A 7571-nucleotide genomic window follows, 5' to 3' on the forward strand; every position below is an offset into this window, starting at 1 on the left:
TCCACACACTTTGATATTCAATCTTTGCCTTCTCCAATTACATAATGAGAGACACTGTGACATTGGCCTTGACTCTCATGAAATAAAGAGGCAAGTGTAATAGGGTGGATCCAAGCATCCTCCTAGAAGTTTGCATTTTTGCCACTGCCGGGTCTGAATGAGGTGCGATTTCAAAATACCGTCGAGTTGTTGCCGATATTCCTCCACATCCGTAAAACCTTCGCACATGATTTCCTTGATTTTAAACCAAACTTTCTTCTATTCTAGTAGGTATTTTTTATTTGTTGACTACATGGTGCATCTGGTTTTTTGATGAGCTTCCAAATCCACTTTACCAATAAGGAGTTATGCATTTCATCAATATCCGATCCACCTTCCTTTTTGTCATTGCACACATTATCCCAAATTTTGCATTGTCTTCATACAATGCCGGATGCTATTTGTCTATTTAGCAGTATCTCAACCTCATATCAAGCCTCAAATCATGGACACCAGATATATTGCTTTGATATGAGGCAAGCCACATGTGGGATCCATGATTTAAGAAATTTTGAATTTTAAATTTTGAATAGCATAAATTTAGGATTGATCTTGTGAGTTCATTTATTACATTAGAGGATCCCTTAATATTGCTACTAATATTGGTTTTTCTTTCCCAATTATCAAGTGCAATTCTCTCAATTTGGTGCAGATCTTGCATAGACAGGAGAGTGTTCCACGAATAATTAGACCTTTGGTGCAGGGTATAAGTATACAAAGTCTTAGTACATGTACGGAGAGACATAATTTATAATCAAAGGATTAAAAAATGTTCAGCATGCAATAAAGTTTCTTAACAATTTCACTGATTAAAAGAGGGCTGCACCTGGTTAATTTACAGAAGCCAGGTAACGGTGACCTGGGTCTGCATACCGTCCTTCAATCGGAGTTTCTCCCGGACCACGCACCAACGGAAGAACCCACGAGCAGCGCGTATCATGGGCCATATGATCTCACGGGCCTGAGAACCACAGCTGGGCCGAAAGACCCGAGGTCCATGATTTCCCCCGCCAAGTAGAAGGGTCTGGAACTCTCTGGCGCTCTATCCCTTCCATAGGCAGATTTGTTGCATGGACCAGGACAAATGTCGGAGTATATGCTGGGTGGAAAATGAACGATCCGGACGTAAAATAAAATTATAGGAGGTATTTGATCTATTATCTAAAAATTATTTACACATAAAAAATCAAACAAGATTCTTAGTCTATGCAATAAGTAATCAAAATTGAACGGTCTAAATAAAATTAAATTAGATATATTTTTTAATCACTTGATGCATAAGTTAGAAGTCTTCGAATCATATGATTGTTGATGTGCAAGTAATTTTGAGATAATAGATCATATCCAATAATTTAAATCATCGATATAGGACTCTCATTATTTAATTTTGATTTGATCAGATCTGAACCCAAATCCGATCGAATTTATCAAAATATATATATTATATTTAATATAAAAATTTTTCTACAATTATTATTCTTTATTTATATCTATTTTGAAACTTATTTAATGAGTCCATGGCTGCACTGTAATTCGGTAGCACTCTATATTATAATTTCAAATTATTTAAAAAAAATTCTAATGATGAGTAAAAATTAAACATATCCTTATCATGTATGTCCACAACATTTTTAGACATATGGCTATCTTATCCACCATAATTGCAAATATAGCTATTGCAACTTGACCAGGCACACCAAAATTGATTGCCATTTTAGGAGACACCACCATGTCATGGATGCTATCCCTTCCCTATGTTTCTTCAACATTCCAAGTCGCCCACATTTTTATTAAAGCGATAACATGGAGTCAACATAACTTTCTTATTAACAAATTAATGCTTATGGATTCATATGAATTTGAGAGGGCATGTAAGACATGGTTTAGACATCCTCCCATGCATATAGACTTAGATAGTGTCACACCCCCGACCCAAAATTGTGAATCAAGGATCATGGCAACCGCTGCATACTCATAGAAAACTCTTTCCATAAGCATGCAAGGCATCTTATCATGATATCAATGCTTCACAGCGGAACAATTAGTCAATAATTTAAATCCAAAATTATAACAATCCAAATTCCAACTTTAATATCTCAATAAAGTCAACAAAGTTTCATAGGCCTTACATCAAATTCAATTAGACTTTCAACCTAAAATAAAAGTATGGAGATTCTACTTCTCATTACTCTTCCATTCATATCTTGTATCATCTAAATTCCTCAACATCTGTAAAAACAGTAAAATAAGAGGTAATGAGCTAGACAACCCAGTAAGCAATGATCACTTTCAACAGATTTCATCAGGTATTTAAGTAAATAATCATTTATAGAAAATAAGCATATGGAGTTCATTAATTCGAAATCAATTTCAATTATGCAACATAATTCATGCCAAATTCATTAATTTTTTGAAAATTCAAGTTTCTTTTGAGATTTCAATTTCTTTCATTCTTAAATTCTTCTCATCAACTATAAGCTATGACCATATTTTCCCTGTGGTAGGGTCATAATACTGCGTATCTTCTTGCGATGAGCTGCAAATCATCTGGCAGCAAAGTCCTTCAGAACTGTTGGTCTCTCTGACAGTTTGTCGCTGGTCTCTCTGACGACATGTCGCTGGTCTTGCTGGCGACATAACCCTTAGGACAAATCAATTGCCAACGTATATGCCCCTATTGGCGGGGTCCTTTACATATTCAGGTTGTCAATTCATATTATTCTTATATTAGAATTTTTCATAAATCATGTTTCATATTCTAATTTCGATAAGAAAATATATAATCATATAGTATAGAAATCAACCAATATAATGTATCATAAAATCAATATATTCAATCATGCTTCATCATAACATTTCAAATAAGATATTTTCATAAGAAAATATCATTTATCCAATTCATATATCGTTTCACAAATCATGTCAGAAAAATACATCATAATTTATCGATAAATCTAAAAAAAATAAAATATTACTTACCTCGAACGCATTCCAATAATCCACATAATTTTATAAATTTTCTTCCAAAAATTTTGTTCGTAGATCATATCGCGATATCTCATGATCAAACATCCACAATCCTATATAGGATCAATTTCAATAATTAGAAAGGATCGAAATAATTAAGAAAAATAAAATTGATGGACACCCATATCCTATCGTCCAGATTGATCCAATTGTCTAATTTCATCTGGTCAAAATCTAATTATGACATAAACGATCCAAAGTTTGACTATCAGATCAAATCAGATTCGAAGTGATAGGATTGGAAATCTTTCATTGATCTCATAAATTAAGTAGAGAGAAAAAATCAGAGAAGAGAGAATTCATGAGATACAATTCAAATTAATCAGATGTCATAGTCCAACATCTCGATTGGTGTGATCAAAATAATCTAATCCAAGTTATGGTTAGATCAGGATCATGGATAATCAAATTGAGAAATATCGGATCTGATCAAGGTGAGTGCTAGTATGCTGCCCGATAATCATGGATCAGGATTCTTCATCAGATCAGAAATATTAAAAAAAATTTCTTATTGATAAATTTTTTTAGAGAGAGAAATCGATCAAAAAGAGAAACAGTTTTAAAGAGAGAAAATTTTAGAGAGAGAAAAATTATCTTGAACTCTTCAGACGATATGATTTAACAAATCTGATCGATCAGACCAAATCATGCTGAAATTATCATGTGAATAATTCAATAAAATCATGAGAAATAGAATTTTAAAAAATATTAGGTCTGATCAAGGTGAATGTCGATATATCGTCCGATGATCATAGATCAAAATTTATTATTAAGATCAATTTCAATTCATCATCATTCTTTTCAAAATTCTAGAAAACTTAGGAGAGAGAAATAATCTAGAGAGAGAATTTTAGAGAAAAAAATAAAGAGAGAGAGTTTATATTTTTTTCTATTTTTTTTTTCTTTTTCTATTTTTTCTTTTTTTTTCTTTTCTTTTTTTTTTTCTTTTCTTTCTTTTCCTTCTTCTTCCCATGGCCTCCTTTGGGCAAAATAGGGGATCTCAAACCCCTTCGTTGGCTGGCCGACCAGCAGCGCAGCCGGCATGAGGGCGGCCATCGGTAGGAGGGCGGCGACCCACCGCCCAAGAAAACACAAATTCAGTGGCCGACGGTGACCACCAGCGCCCAAACCCAAACAGAATCGAAACCCCTTTCTCAAAGAAATTCAATGACTCCGATCGTCGGTGAGCGTGCACACAAGCAAAGGAAGGAAAGGAGAGAAACCGGGGCTTACCTCGAGCTTCGATGATGTCTCCGATGTGAATTTGGGCGAGCACAGTGAAAGGCTTCCGCAAGGATTTTTCGACGATCCCCACCGTTTTGCCTCGGAATTCTCAGGTGGGGGAAGGGAGAAGGGGTCTCCCCTTTAAATAGAGTCGGAGGGGAGGAGTTTGACTCCTTTTCGGCGAGCTTTCCGACTACGATTAGGAGTCGGTCGGAGGTGGAAGAAGACTCTCAAGAGTCTTCTTCGATTTTTTTTCCTCTTTTTTTTTGGGGCTTTTGTGGGCTGGATTTAGGGCCCAAAAAGGTCGGATCATTACATTCTTCCCCTCTAAAAGAAATTTCACCTTCAAAATTTTTTTTGCTTAGGTCTTCATAATTTCTTACTTGAAATTTATGATAAAAATTTCACCCATAAATATTTTAATATTCTAATTCTTGATACAAATTCATTCTTAAATCGTTTCCTAAGGAAAAGATCAATACGTTAAATGTTGATCCGAAACAGAATCATTCATTTTCTTATTATCAATATCAACATCTCATAGATTTTTAATATTTTAAGATTTCAAAATCATGATCTCATTTCTTATAAAATAATGTTCAATACCTTAGGACTAGATCAAAATCATACATCTCTCTTGTAAATAGAAGAAAATCAATATCTTAATTTCTGAATAAGAATTTCATTCATCATCATCATTTTTTTTTCTCAAAATACTAACCACTCTTAATTAATCAACCCATTATAAGATAAGAAAATATACTTATGTGAATCATACAATGACATCCCAATTAATCAAAATTCAAAAATATTTTTTCTTATTCGTGCTTTCAAAGGTTGAAGATTTACCATTTCAATCTTATTCTCAAACTTTTGATATTTTAATTCTTGATACAACTTCATCATTAAGTCATTTCATAAAGATCAATATCACTAATATTGATTAGAATCAATATCACTATTTTTGATCATCGAAATTAATCTCTAAATTCTAGATAAAGATATCAAATTTCTCACCAAAAATTCTTAACTGCTCATGATTTAATCAATTTATCATAAGATCATAAATAAATTTTACTACATTCTCCATAGATAAACTTTTGAGTATAAAAATTTAAGATCAAAATCAATGTCCGATAAACAATCTCAAATTTTTTTAATAAATAAAGAATTATTCAATTCTAAGATAAAAAAGTTATCTTTAAATATTTTAAATCTAAAATCAAAAATCAAGGATCCACTATCCTAGAATTAGGATGCTAAATATTTTTATAGTATAGTAGGTGGAAGCACTACTTTTAAAAATCACATTAAGGATATCCAATTTTTTTTTAAATTATTATTCTTTCTAATATCAATAAATTTTTGTATCAAATCATATCATCTATCATAATTTTTTAATTCAAAGAGTCAATATTCCTGACTTACTCAAAATAATTCAGATCACTATGCTTCCGCTGCACACTCTATTCTAACAATCAAAATTTCTTAGGTTCACCAAAAAATTTTTGATCAAATTATTTTATTATCTTATCAATAGAAAAGATCTAAAATTTTAAATTTCAATTGAAGTTAAAGATTAACTTCCGATTCTCATTCATACTTTTACTGATATACAATAATCTTGATTAATCCTTGAGTTCAATATCACATTTAAAACCATCATATAGGTTTACTATAATTAATATGAATCAAATCTTAATTCTCATATCAATTAAATTTGATAATTCTAAATTAAAATCTTTATAAGTCAAATCAACGAGAAAATCCTTCGATGCTCCACCAAATTAAGACATAATCAGAATATATAAGAATTTTAAATCATTATTTTTTTCAAAATTTTTATCATCAGAATTTTTAATATCTATCAAGTATCCTTTCATAACAATCATACAAGCCTCAAAAAATCAATTCTCCACTTAATAGATTCCATCAGGGACCTCATTAACCAAAGTAAAGGAACTTCATATTAATTTCTAAATTCAAAAATTTTAAATTATAAATTCACATGGATCCCATAATCTCGAATAAATATAAATCGGATCTTTTATCTTAGTCTAAAGATATCAGTTTTTTTATTAACAATCTCAACAATAATATCAGAAAATCTCTTGATCAACTTAGATACGAAATCTTTAAATTAAAATTTTATACACATCATATAGTTTTCAAGAGACACAATAAGATCTATTATTTAGATCCAAGGATGATGATTAAAAATTTCAGTACAATGAATATCCTACAATCTCATAATCTATTTCATCAATAAGAAATAGGTTTCTTTGCAATATCTTCAAATATGCATTCATTCTAATATGCCACTTTATATATGATCCACATACCAAGTTCAATTTTGATAAATATTCCAATCAAGCATCATAAAAGACTTTCTTAGTCCATCCTGGAATAATATTTTATCATCAAATCTTTATCTTGCCAATAATAGTCAACTTCTCAACTAAAAGTAACATCATAGTATTATTCTCACATCGAATTTGAGCTTACGATTCACTTGATTAATCAATGATCAAATTAATAACCACAATGCACAATAAAATTTCAATCCTTTTGTAATTACTTTTCGATCAAAATCTAACTAATCATATCATAATCCATAGATCATCCATCATATTTCAACTCTATCTATCATAATCTCTTGTGATCCTTTCATACATAATCTCAATGTTTAATCAAAAATTATAAAGATTTCTCCCACTACAATCATCAAAGATCTACACCATAATATTTCTAGTGTCTATCCACTGACACTCATTCTATACACATCTTAGTTCAAACACTAATGCTCTGATACCACTTTAATTATCACGCCTCCGATCTAAGATTGTGAATCAAGAGTCATGGCAACTACCGCATACTCATAAGAAACACTTTCTATAAGCATGCAAGGTATCTTATCATGATATTAATGCTTCACAGTGGAATAATTAGTCAATAATTTAAATCTAAAATTATAATAATCTAAATTTTAATTTTAATATCTCAATAAAGTCAACAAAGTTTCATAGGCCTTACATCAAATTCAATAAGACTTTCAACCTAAAATAAAAGTATAAAGATTCTGCTTCTCATTATTTTTCCATTCGTATCTTGTATCATCTTAATTCCTCAACATCTATAAAATAGTAAAATAAGAGGTAATGAGCTAGACAGTCCAGTAAGCAATGATCACTTTCAACAGATTTCATCAGATATTTAAGTAAATAATCATTTATAGAAAATAAGTATATGGAGTTCATTAATTCGAAAAATCAATTTCAATT

This window comes from Elaeis guineensis, chromosome 7 (assembly GCF_000442705.2).
Source record: "Elaeis guineensis isolate ETL-2024a chromosome 7, EG11, whole genome shotgun sequence".
NCBI classification, from domain to species: Eukaryota; Viridiplantae; Streptophyta; class Magnoliopsida; order Arecales; family Arecaceae; genus Elaeis; species Elaeis guineensis.